Source organism: Cavia porcellus, unplaced genomic scaffold, assembly GCF_034190915.1.
Source record: "Cavia porcellus strain 051 isolate PalLab524CR breed Dunkin Hartley unplaced genomic scaffold, mCavPor4.1 scaffold_33, whole genome shotgun sequence".
NCBI classification, from domain to species: domain Eukaryota; kingdom Metazoa; phylum Chordata; class Mammalia; order Rodentia; family Caviidae; genus Cavia; species Cavia porcellus.
The window spans coordinates 29,963,522-29,977,212 of NW_026947516.1; the positions used below are offsets into that span (position 1 = coordinate 29,963,522).

The 13,691-nt window shown below is 33.7% G+C and overlaps 1 pseudogene; it reads left to right on the top strand.

Moving 5' to 3' along the window:
- Positions 1-267: 267 nt before the first annotated feature.
- LOC100717912 (uncharacterized protein C16orf52 homolog B-like) lies at positions 268-755 on the top strand (annotated as a pseudogene).
- The last annotated feature ends 12,936 nt before the right edge of the window (positions 756-13,691 follow it).

Below are 13,691 nucleotides of genomic sequence, written 5' to 3' on the forward strand. Positions count from 1 at the left end.
ATACTTATAAATTAACCTACTGAAGGAAGTGAAAGTCCTCTAAAGCAAAAATTACATCACGCTGAAAAAGGAGACTAAAGAGAACAGCAGAAAATTCAAAGTTCCACTAATTTCCACTGCAAGAATGGCGTCAACAGAGTGAGTGACACAGGGGGCACAAGACAGCAGCTCATAGGGACTCCCCCCGAGTAGGTGGCCCAAGGAACAGGAGGCATGTGGCTGCACTAGCCAGGAATGAGGCTGGGGCAGGAGGAGCACAGTTGGGAGATGGATTAGCTGACCATCATCTTAGGATGTTTCTTTCTGGCTATCAATATCTTTCGCATTGCCAGCATCACCAACCAGGTGTCTGTAGGAGCACTCACTGTGGGCCTAGAGAGACAGTGTCAAACAAAAATCCATGGAAGAGCCACATTCATGCCTCCCCAGCTTACTCCTAGTGGGTCACTATATTTTTTGTAATCATCATGGGAATCATCTCATTGACTGTCACGTGTGGTTTGCTAGTAGATTCCCACTGGCAAAAAGCAGCTACAAAACATGATCATCGGAGAGCATTCACTGGAATGATACTTTTCTACTGCATGGCTGCCCTCTTATTTCCAAAAGGATTTTACATTACTAAAGTCAGAGGTCAACTTTATAAATTACCAAACAATACAGTAATCGGGCTATCACAATTATTTTTTGTCTTACAGATTTTCTTTACTATAGTAGGACTTCTATTTGCTGGCAAAGTTTGTTTACCAGGCTGATGAATGTCTAAACTGCTTTACTCTTTTTATTAACAGGGTGGGTGGACAAAGACAAGACATCTGAATAATCCTCTCATAGGAAGATGCTTAGATGAAACTGACATTGAATAGAAAAAAATCTTTGATTTGTTCTCACTATGCGCTTTGGACTTTTAAAAAATGAGGCGATCCTTTTCCATTACCAAACAGAGACAGTATCAACTAAATCTCCTGAGTATATTCAGGCAGTCAGTCTGCACTATGATAGCAACCTACTGAAGGAGAATGCTTTATACTGAAAAGCATGTGGGCTTTTGTGACTCTGTTGTTCCATTTTTAATGTCTAATGATTTATTTATGGAAAAATACATTATAAGCACTTATGAATCACAGTAGACCAGAGGGAATACAAGAGAAGTTCATGTGGGGCTAGCCTCACCTCATAAGAATTAGAATTCACAGCTTCCTTGTAATGGTTTAAACCTTGGGTATCAGAATGAATTCCTGCTACATTACCACACCAAGAAGCCAATAGATCAAAACTTGCTTGCCAAAACAGATATAACAGTTCTAAAATTTCCTAACTTCTGTGTCCAAAGCAAGAAAAAAAGAAATCAAATATTGAAGATAGGTTGTTTGGGGTGGGTGGGGAAAATCTTTATATTTATATAAATATATATAATAAGTGTATTTTGTTGATGCCATATATAGTATGTGTGTGTGTGTGTGTGTGTGTGTGTGTGTAAAATTTATATATGCACATATACAAACAGTCCTTGGGAGGGAATTCCAAATCATTTGTTATCAAAATATTGTGGTGTAAACCTAGAACTCGTTAGGAAAGAAGCCATTTATCTGAAGGCTGCATAGTGGGGTCTTCAATTACCTCATTCTTTGTAGTGGCCCTTGATTTTAACAGGTTTTTGTATTAAGTACAAATAATTCCATACCTTTCTAGGTACAATTTTAAGTTAAGCTAAAAATTCCTTCTAAGGTTAATTTATTTGTATATGGTAATAGAAAGTAAGATCATGTCAAACCTTATAATTTAGGGAATCTGATGCTATTGAAATTATCAGCAACTGAGATTCTTTTGTTCTACTAGCTTGGATCTTTTACAGTAATAATGCATTTTATAATTTCAAGCACACAACTTTATATAAATACTAAGTTCACTAGCAAATACCTGACTGAAGTGTCATTGATACTATTTTCACTCTGCTGTAAAAAATTAAATTTATATTTTTATCTGTTATCATTATTAATAAGACTTTACCAAATACTTGAGCAATACAATATTTTCTTAATATGCTATATGCCTTTGTTTTCTAAAAGCTAATATTCTTGCATTTACATTAAAAGATATACTAAACAGCTTTAGATTTTTCCCTAAATAAGACTTATGCTAACCATACAATGTGTATCTTCTTCACATTTCTGCATCTTCATGTCAACGTTTATTGATAACATTCACCAGAAAAAATAATTAATCTCCCATTTAAAATATGGGCAGGAGGTTGGTTATAGCAATAGAGCTGTTTTTCTCTTGCTAGTGAAATAACAACCCACATGTCCCTATTAGTAAGTAGAGATAGCATCTTCTATTGCGTGTTTCACACAAACAGAAGAGAATTCAATGTTTTTTAAGATGCTAAATTATAAATTATAGAATAAATTCTTGGAGGATGAGGCTACTTTCTCAGATATTCATAGTATAAAGTGAAAGACCTTGGTGTGTTTCACACTGGCTTGTTTGAAATTCCATCTATCTGATTGTAAATGTAAATCTGACAGTATTTCATCGAAACCCCAGTTTCAAATCACTGGGGAGTTGAGGGGTAGGATTTGAACCACCCTGTGATGCATGCCTTGAGTGTTCAAGGGAAATGTTATACTTTTCCTTCCCCAGGTTAAAAATTATTTTTCTGGAAAACCTAAGGAAGGCCACTTCCCTCCAAGTATTATCACATCTGGTCAATCCTAAGTGTACACCAGATGTGTTCTGTGGATATTTGGGATTGCAGTTCTTGTTGTGACTTGATTACACCTCAATCAAATGGATTATTCTAAAGGAAAGCTTTGGTTATCACCATTATATCATTGAGATAAAATGTTTGCAAAATATTGTTCAAATTAATTTAAGATACGACCAAGAGATGGATTTGTAAAGATGGATTTGATTGTAAATAGTTTCTAAAAATATTTTAAATGGATCATAAGCTCAGGGAGAGAAGGTTTCTGAGCTGCAAAATATTTCCCTTGTTTGCTTCTTTCACTTACAGCGATATTGCATATAAGATTATAAATTTTAAAGTTTTATTTATATCTGTAACCTAAATAATTTTATTGTCTTTACTTTCATCACTGTCTTGGAAGTCCAGTGTGTAGAGGGCTAGTAGGGGGAAAGTCCCCCTAGCAGTCCAGCACACTAACACAGGACTGAGACCATCCCATCTAGTAGTATGTGAGGTCAAGACTTTATGCCCTTCCAGACGGAACATTGAAACTGACTTATTCATATAAACTTTTATAAATCTGTTAAGTGAAAAGATAGCCAACTGTCAGTAGCTGCTTTTTAAAATGTCTCCATAATAAGTACCACATAATACAGTATTATTTAGCAGGAAATCATATCTTGTAAACTGTAGATAAAACTCCTATGGTGCAATCATTTGTCAAACTTTTGTCTGGTACATTGTTTTTAGAATGTGCATTCTTCTCATACCTAAGAATATCGCTGTAAAATCTGCTAACTACTTTTAGGTCTTATTTGCACAAGACTGAATTAGTTTGAAATTTTTGGAAGCTCCCATTGAACATACCTAAACATCAATAAACAGAAAAAGCTTCAGTTCATTAAAAGCAAACTCTTCAGTATGATTCTTTCCGAAGGTAATCTATGTTCTATGTTGTTAATGTATATGTAGTTTTTCTGACTCTCCCACCTCTTACAAATTTGTTTTGTTTCATTCATTCTGTTTTCAAAAGGTTTCTTTTTCAAATGTTCTAGATGACCAAAACACTTTATTAGTTTCTGTCCTTTGGCCTGGAGTTTTGGTATCTCCACTCAGTGTTCTCTGAATTGACTCTTCAATCTCTTAAGTGAAATAATAAATAGTCTTGGTGACAAACAATCTACTGACTTAGAGAAAAAGTGCATAAAATTATTAAAAACTATCTTTGTATGCATTCTTAGCTATTATTTTGCATCGTGGGCTTCAGAGAAACAACACATAGAATTTATTTTGTCTTTATTAGAAGAATATTAGTCAAAAGTTACTCTGATTGTAGTAACTGTTTTATAAATCCATTTTGATCATCTTTTATAAATTATAGTCACAAGTCAAAACAGATGTTGTTAAGAAAATTTTTGAAGGATAAGAATAAATGAAAGAAAATGTGGCCTGTGTAGGGAGAACTTTCTACCCAGAGCTTTTGCAAAAGGAAAGGGGACCAAGAGTTGAAAGGAACAGGAGGGTAGGGAGGAATAGGGTATAAAAAATAATTAAGATATGTTATGTACATGTACCAACTATTCACAATAAATATAGTAGTTATTTACTGGAAACATGTCCTAGTGATATAAAAAGAATTAATTAATTTATTAGCATGAAGTTATTTATTAATAAGCACAGCCTTACCTTCCCAGAGCAAAGGATTCCTTGAGTTACAACAAAGTTGAGCCAAGTGTGGCGGTGCACACCTATAATCCCAGCACTCCAGAGGCTGAAGCAGGAGGATCCCTGCAAGTTCAAGGCCAGCCTGAGCTACATAATGAGCTCAGGATCATTCTTAACCACACAGTGAGACCCTGTCACAAGAAACAAAAACAAAAACAAAATTTAAAAAACCTAATAAAAATAAAGTCATTAAATCCCCCTGATGGCAAACCTTTCTGAAGTTTCAATGATAGCAAAGAGCCCACTGTGGCACGCATACTATAGTTTTACCAACACTGAACTAGATGATCTTAGTCAGGATTAAGCTTTGCAAAATGTCGCTACCTATTGAAACAATATACAGTTATGCACAGTTACTTTTTTTCTATAATTCTATGTTAAGTTAAAAATTTCCATAAAAAGAAAACTTAAAAGTGATAGGGTTGAGATTGAGATGATCAACTTGCATAAAATCTAAAAAAGCTACTTGGTTGCAGAGGAATATTTGGAAAAATAAAACCTTTGGTTTCAAAGGATTGGGAAAGAAAGGGATTCGGTTAGCATACGAAATGGTATGAAATGTACCAATGCGAATGAAAAAATATACATCTGATGTGGATTTTTAAAATTTAAATACCTGCAAAATTGATAGTTTAGTTTTGGGCCCTTAAATATAAACATATATATATATATATATATATATGTATATGATATTGTTAGATGTATAATGTATATGATATAATTCTCAAAGCTCCACAATATGAAAGTTTTTGAAACAATATTTTACAGTAGGCTTTACTAACACTGAGCTGACTTCAGTTATGTGTTTAAGGACACAAAATTAGAAAGAGATGGAATAAGATTCTAATATAACCTACTCTTGCTCCAAAAACTGAGATCCTGTTGCGATAAACTAGGTTAACTTCACAATATGGAATGCAGGTTTTTTAAGCTATTACTCATATTTTTAGGGCATAGAAATGTCATATTTCATATGGAGACTAGTAATTTTGAGTATGTCCAACATGATTTCAAGGCATGTTTGACGCCCAGACCTATCTAAAAAGACTACAACTCCAGATAAAATGTGCTTAACCCTAAATGCTCAAGTTGAGCAAATACACTGCCCCTGAATTTGAGTTACAGTTGTAATAAATGGATGAGATCCTCTTAACTACTAGTACTTAAAAGTAGGGCTGGGGATTTAGCTCAGCGGCATAAGCACCTGCCTTGCAAGCAGGCAGTCGTGAGTTCAATCCCTGGTACCCATAAAAAAGGAAAAAGACAAAAAAAAAAAAGTAGCTGAGAACATGGTCATTTGTCAACATTATCGCTTGTGTTGGTTTTAGAAACATAAGCAATGTGCTCATGCACTGACATTAGTGCATACAAAAGGTGCAATCTATCATCATCATCAACCAATATCTATGGAGCACTCCCTGTATATAAGCTAGTTTTGGAAGTTACAGTGGAAATTTATATGGAGTAGAGAAACCGCTTATTTTTTCTTACCCTTCCTTTCCTTGTCATCCACCTGCAATGTTTTTAAAGCATTTTCAACGCTAAAAAAATACTTTGCTCATCAGAAGTCTGATAATTTTACAAAATTAAAACTATACTTTGCTTCCTATAATAATTTATATTAAGTACCAAATATTCCATAGGTGAGAGTCTTCTGTAAATAAGCTGAGTTTTAAATATGGCTTAAAGGAATAATCAACCAGATATAATAATTGGATTTACAACTCTGATCTGTATTTGGGGAGAAGAAACAAAGGAAGAAATACTTTAATTTTCTGGCTATAGGACACTGGCTTGAGTAGACATCAAAAGCAAACAGCTTGCTTGTTTTCCTTGAGTTGCTAGAACCCAAAATTTAGTTAGTTGTGCTATAGTTTAAATATCACAACTGTACTTATTGAATCTTGTTCTTACTCAATGTCTAAGCCACTTTGTTTGTCACTAAGACACAATACCCAGACATCCCTAACTTAGAGGTTTATTTGGTTCACAGTTTTAAAAGTTTCATTTCAGAGACTGCCAGCTCCAAGACAAAAAAAAAAAAAAAACAAGCCAGAAGGGCCTGTTGGGAAGAACAACTGCTCACATAAAGGCAGCTTGGTAGCAGAGCGAGAAGGAAGAAACCAGGGAAGGAGATACATCCTTCTCCTGTGATCCACCTCTTCCACCCAGGCTCCACCCTCCAACAGCACACTCAGTGGCTGAACTCAGCAGAACAGGATCACACTGATGAGCGCAGTGCCCAGATGATCCCACCTCCTTCCACAAGCTCTGCCTGTGACTACATGAGGGCTCTGGGGAATATTTTTGAGCTAAACCATGATATCTGATGTGATATATTTACAAGGCTATCATGGAGGGTTTATAGCCTTACTTTTTCAAAGGAACATTTTGTAAATAATACTTTATTTCTTTATGATATGTTGTAATTTACCTGCTTTTGAGCAAAACAGATTTTGGTCAAAAAAGTTTAAATCATGACTACATGACTAGGCTACATATGTCAAGTAAGAGTTTTAGGTTTTAAAACGATGTTAGCAATCAACCTCCTTTACTTATTTTAACCAAATAACTGTCAACTCCAATTTAACATTTAAAATTGAAGAGGGAAGATTACAAATATTATTGTCTTCTTTTAATTCAAGATGTCATTGGTTCAACTTATTGACAGTCTTTCATTCCTTCAGTAGAGGAAATACAGAATAAATATAAGAATACTAAAAATTTATATTTATTACAATATCTATTATTACATTGATTATTGATCATTAAAATATACAAAAATAAGATACATATGGGCTCTACCAATATTTCTTATTTGGAATAAGTTCAGAAGTTAAAATGAAAACATATATTGTTTAATGTTTTGCAAGACTGCTTTTCAGATAAAAAGAGTACAGGGAGAAAAGTAAGCAAGACCTTCATCATGATAATACTAGGATTTACTGAAATTTTAACATGTGTTAGTCTTTATTGAACATGCCCTAAACTTACCCCCTCATTTACTCTTTGCATCACATGGCGTAGGTATTGTGTTTTTCCTAATATGCAGATAAGGAATCCTGAAGTTCAAATGATAGTAAATGGAAGAGTCAGAAAATAAGAGGCTGCTACTTCAGAGACTGTGTTTTAGCTACCATACTGCATTTCTTTACACAGCAGCAAAACAGTACAAGCAAATCACAGAACAGCATGCTTATGCAGCTGTTGATAATTGTCAATATTTTATGTGAAAATCTCTCCATAACTATAAGGTTAATAAGAATTGATTTTTTTCAGAATTATATAATGAAAAGTTACAAATATACATACAATTTGAAACAATCAAACAGTAAACACACATATATGTACCATCTAAGTTCTTTAAATAATATTGTTCTGTTTTATCACACTTGTATCCATTCATCATTTCATCAGTCTCCTTTATTTTTAATTCATTTTTTTTATTTAAAGGAAAAAAAAAACAAAACAGTATAAGGGTACAAGTAATAAAGAATTATAAAAAACAGTAAGAAATCACTAGTTAATAGATTACATATTGTCATCTTAAAAATATTTGTTCAAGTACAGGATTAAAGCATACAAAGTGGACATTCAAACAGTAAGACTGCAAACAGTTGTGTTAAATGATCCAACAAAAATCAGTAATATGGTCATTTATCTTAACACACCTAAACACACTTGCAGTTGTATCCTTTAGAGGACATTTTTTTCCTCTCTTTTTTACAACAAAATTTATACATTTTGGGTTTTATTACTCCCATAGTCCTTATTAATTTTTTTGGAAGAGAATAAAACCAAATATGACAAAACAAAGCAGTCAGTCAAAATGAAGACATAGCACATGATGTAAAAACAGAATACAAGGTTATCAACAATGGTTACCATAATGCCTCTTGCTTCCTTAAAAAGAATTGCCTATATCATTAGGTATAATACAACTGAAAAAAACAGTACAGAATAAGACCAATAAAACCTAAGTATTGGAAACATTACAGGACTTCAAAAGAAGATAATAGTCAAACCAGAATGGGCATCATAGTGAATCTTATTGCCTTCAAAATAGTTGCCTACACCGTCAAACTTGATACTATCAAACAGAACCGAACAGAGTAAAATCAGTCAAAACAAGATAGTGAGAGTAATACAGGGCTTCAAATCAAGTTAATAGGAAATCAAAAAAGTTACTATAATATATCCTGCTAATTTTTTATTTTTCTCTTAATTAAAAAAAATAATAAATAAATAAATAAATATTTATGAAGAAGTGGGAGATTGAGATAAAAGAGCACATAACAACATAACAATACAGATCAAAGCATGACAATTTCAGCAACCTACTGCTTCACCACAAGATAATCCGACTTAAGAGTAGTTACCATAGTGTCTCTTTCCTTGAAATATTTGAATATAACTTCGTATACTATAGCATCAAACATATCAAGACAGTGTGAGACCATTCAACTGGATGAAAGTATTAAAGGGTATTTAGAACCAGCTAACAGAAAATGAACAATGGTTTCTGTATTATCTCTTTGCCTATAAAAATTTTTGTTTCTGCTCTCACATATAATAAAATCCAGGAAGATACAACATGATAAAACCAATGGAGACAGAAGAGCAACAGTTTGGTGGAACTTCAAAACAAGATGGTATTAAATCAGCACTAGCTATTATGATGTCTTGTTTTCTTCAAAATAGCTGTTCATTTCATCACAGGAAATAATATCAAACTGCCCAGAATAAAGTCTTTCCAATTAATGAGTGAAAACTTTATAAGACTTCAAAGCCACATAATGGGGACTCATGATTACCACATATTTTTATACATTTGAATCATTTCTTACATTAGGGAAATTCTTCGGTATTCATGCATATGAGTTTGATTTATTTCACTTATGAGTATGCTCTCAAGTTGCGTCCATTTATTTATAAATATCTCAATGTGATCCTTCTTTATAGCTGAGTAGTTCTCCATTGTATAAAAATACCACACCTTTTTAATCTATTCCTCAGTTGATGGACACTTTGGTTGTTTCCAAGATCTGGCGATTACAAATTGCACTGCTATAAACATAGTTGCATATATATCATCCAGTGGTAAGATGCTTTCAGTTCTTGTGGGAACATGACTAAAAATGGGATAGCTGGAACAAATGGGACTTCCAATCCCTGCTTTTTGAGAAATCTCCAGACTGACCTCCAAAAGGTTGCACCAGTCTACACTCCCACCAACAGTGCAGGAGAGTTCCTTCTTCCCAACAGCCTCTCCAGCATTTATTGTTGATGGTTTTCTTGATCCTGACCATTCTTTCAGGAGTGAGATGGAATCTCGGTGTGGTTTTAATTTGAATTTCTCTAATAACTAATGATGATGAACATTTTTTCATGTATTTATTTGCCATTTGTATTTCTTCATCTGAGAAGTGTGTATTCATCTCAGATGCCCATTTTTGGATGGGGTCTTTGAATTTTGGGAGTCTGATTTTTTAAAATTCTTTATATGTTTTAGACAGAAGTCCTTTGTCTGAGGGACAGTTCACTAAGATTTTTTCCCAGTTTGTGGATTTTCTTTTCACTATGCTGAGATTTCTTTTGACATGTAGAAACTTTTTAATAAGAGGTGGTCCCAGTTATTGATTCTGGGAAGTATTTCCCATGCAGTTTGAGTCCTGTTCATGAATTCTCTACCTACCCCTATGTCTTCAAGGTTTCTGCCTAATGTGTCTTCCAATAGATTTAGTATTTCTGTTTTAATATTCAGATATTAGATCCATTTAGATTTTAATTTAGTACATGGTGATAGGCATGAGTCTAATTTTAGTTTTCGGCAAATAGAGAGCCAGTTTTTCCAATATCATTTATTAAAGAGACTGTTGTTCTTCCAGTGAAACTGTTTGGCTCCTTTATCAAAGATAAGGTGGTTGAGTGTGTTTGTAGTTGTGGTTTTATCTTCTAATCTATTCCATTGATCTTCAGCTTTGTTTTGATTCCAGTACCATGTTGATTTTACTATGGTTGCTTTGTAGTATAACTTCAAGTCAGGGATTGTGATGCCTCCTGCCTTGCCTTTGCTGCTTAGAACTGTCTTTGGTAGTCTAGGTCTCTTCTCGCTCCAAATGAATTTTAGGAGTGATTTCTCTAGATCTATGAGGTATGCTGATGGTATTTTTATTGGGATTACATTGAATCTGTATAAGAGTTCTGGGAGAATGGCCACTTTCACAATAGTTATTCTTCCTATCCATGAGCAAGGGATGTCTTTCCATTTTCTGAGATCATCTTCAATTTCTTTTTTCAGTGTATTATAATTTTCCCTGTATAGGTCTTTCACTTCTTTCATAAGAGTAATTCCTAAATATTTCATTTGTTTGGTTGTTAATGTGGCTTCTTTTATTTGTCTCTCTGTGATTTTGTTGCTCGTGTATAGGAATGCTATTGATTTTTGAGTATTGATTTTGTATCCAGCTACATTACTAAATTTATTTATTATATCTAAGAGTCTTTCAATGGAGTTTAAGGGGTCTTCTATGTAGGGTATCATGTCATCTGCAAACAATGATAATTTAACTTTTTCTTTTCCTATGTTTACCCCTTTTATTTCTCTGTCTTGCCTAATAGCTCTGCCTAGTATTTCTAGTACTATATTAAATAGGAGTGGTGATAAAGGACATCCTTGTCTTGTGCCTGATTTTAAAGTAAAGGCTTTCAATTTTTGGCCATGGACTGTTGGTTTGTCATAGATGGCCTTTATTATATTGAGGTAAAGACCATCTATTCCAATTTTCTATAAAGTTCTTATTATGAATGAATGTTGGACCTTATTGAAAGCTTTTTCTGCATCTATAGAAATGATCATGTGATTCTTACTTTTGGCTTTATTGATATGGTGGTTTACATTTATTGATTTATGTATGTTGAACCATTCCTGCATGCGTGGGTTGAATCCCACTTGGTCATGGTGTATAATCTTCTTGATGATTTGCTGCATCCTATTTGCCAATATTTTATTGAGGATTTTTGCATCTGTGTTCATTAGGGAGATTGGTCTATAGTTCTCTTTTTTAGTTGGGTCTTTCTCAGGTTTTGGTACTAGAGTAATATTTGCTTCCAGGAATGACTTAGGAAGGATTGCTTCACTTTTGATTTCATTGAAGAGTTTGAGGAGTGTCGGTATTAGGTCTTCTTTGTATTTCTTGTAGAATTCTGCAGTGAATCCATCTGGGCCTGGGCTCTTCTTTGTAGGTAAGGAATTAATTACATTTTCGATTTTATTAATAGAAATTGGGTTATTCAGCAGTTTTACATTCTCTTGAACTTGCTTTAGTACTTCATATGTTTCTAGGAATCTTGTCTATTTCTTCTGTGTTATCAAACCTTTGAGAGTAGAGTTTTCGAAATAGGTGTTGATCATCTTCTGTATTTCTATAGACTCTGTAGTGATTTCACCTTTTCCATTTCTTATTGCATGATTTTGAGCTTTTTCTTCCTTTTTTTAATAAGGTTGGCTAGGGGCTTATCAATTTTATTTATTCTTTCAAAGAACCAACTCTTTGATTCGTTCATTCTTTGGATTGTTTTATTTGTCTCTATTGCTTTGATTTCTGCTCTGATTTTTATGATTTCCTCCTTTTTTTGGCTTTGGGCTTGACTTGCTCTTCTTTCTCTAGATGTTTGAGGTGTAGCATCAGTTTGTTCATTTGTATTCATTCTGTTTTCCTGATGTGGGAACTTAGTGCAATAAATTTTCCTCTGAGGACGGCTTTCATTGCATCCCACAGATTCTGGTAAGGTGTATTTGTATTTTCATTTTCTTGTAGGGATTGTTTAATTTCTTCTTTAATTTCCTCTGTGACCCACTGATTACTCAAGAGTGTGTTATTCAGTTTCAATGTGTTTGTGTGATTTTTGCAGTATCTTTTACCTTTAATTTCTAATTTCAAAGCACTATGATTTGATAACGTGCAAGGGATAATTTCAACTCTTGCATTATTTAAATATGTTCTGTGGGCTAATATATGGTCTATTTTAGAGAATGACCCATGTACTGATGAGAAGAATGTATATTCTGATGTTGTTGGATAGAATACTCTATATATGTCTATCAAGTCCATTTGTTCACATGTGTGATTCAGTTATGTTATTTCTTTGCTCATTTTCTGTCTGGTTGATCTGTCCCTTGGTGTCAATGGTGTGTTAAGGTCTCCTGTTACAATTGTTTCACTGATAATTTGATTTTTCATTTCTATTAAACTTGCTTTACATAACTGGGTGCTCTGGAATTCGGTGCATATATATTTAAGATAGTTGTCTCTTACTCTTCAAGTTTTCCCCTAACAAATATGTAGTGACCTTCTTTATCTCTTCTGATCATTATTGTTCTGAAGTTCACAGTGTCTGCAAACACAATAGCTACCACTGCTTTTTTTTGGGGGGGGGGGGGGTTCCTGTTGCATGAAGTATTGTTTTCCATCCTTTGACTTTCAGTCTGTGAGTATCCTTCTGGGTTAGATGGCTTTCTTGTAGACAGTATATGGTTGGATTTTGTTTCTTGGTCCACTCTGCCAATCTGTTTCTTTTAATTGGTGCATTGAGACAATTTACATTAATGGTTATAACTGTTGTATGTTGGTTTATTGTTGACTGTTATCTTTCTGCTGTTGCATCTTTATCTTTCTATTCTGTTTAATTATCTGTTTTGCTTAGTGATTTTTTCTAAGTGTATATAAACTGTCTTTCAATATTTTTTGCAAGGTTGGCTTGGTGATCATGAATTTCTTCAACTGTTCTTTGTCATGGAAGTGTCTTATTTTACCATTGATTTTTGAAGGATAGTTTTTCAGGGTACATCATTCTAGGTTTGAAATCATTTTCCTTTAGGGTCTAGAATACTTCACTGCATGTTCTTCTTGACTTTATTGTTTGTGCTGAGAAGTCTGCTGTAATTCTGACAGGTTTTCCTTTATAGGTAATCTGTCTTCTCTCTAACAGCTTTTATTATTTTGTTCTTAGGTTGGATTTCTGAGATGGTGATTATTATATGTCTGAGTGTAGTTTTATTTTGCCTATGACTATTTGGAGTTCTATATGCTTCACTGAACCTGATGTTAGTTTCCAATCTCATGATTGGGAAATTTTCAGCTATTACTTCTCTAAATATTCTCTTGACATCCTTTATGTTGTCCCCTTCTTTTTCCTTAATCCCTATTATTCTTATGTTGTTTTTCTTTGCATCATCTTGCAGTTGTTGAATAGTTATTCCCTGATTCTTTGTTAT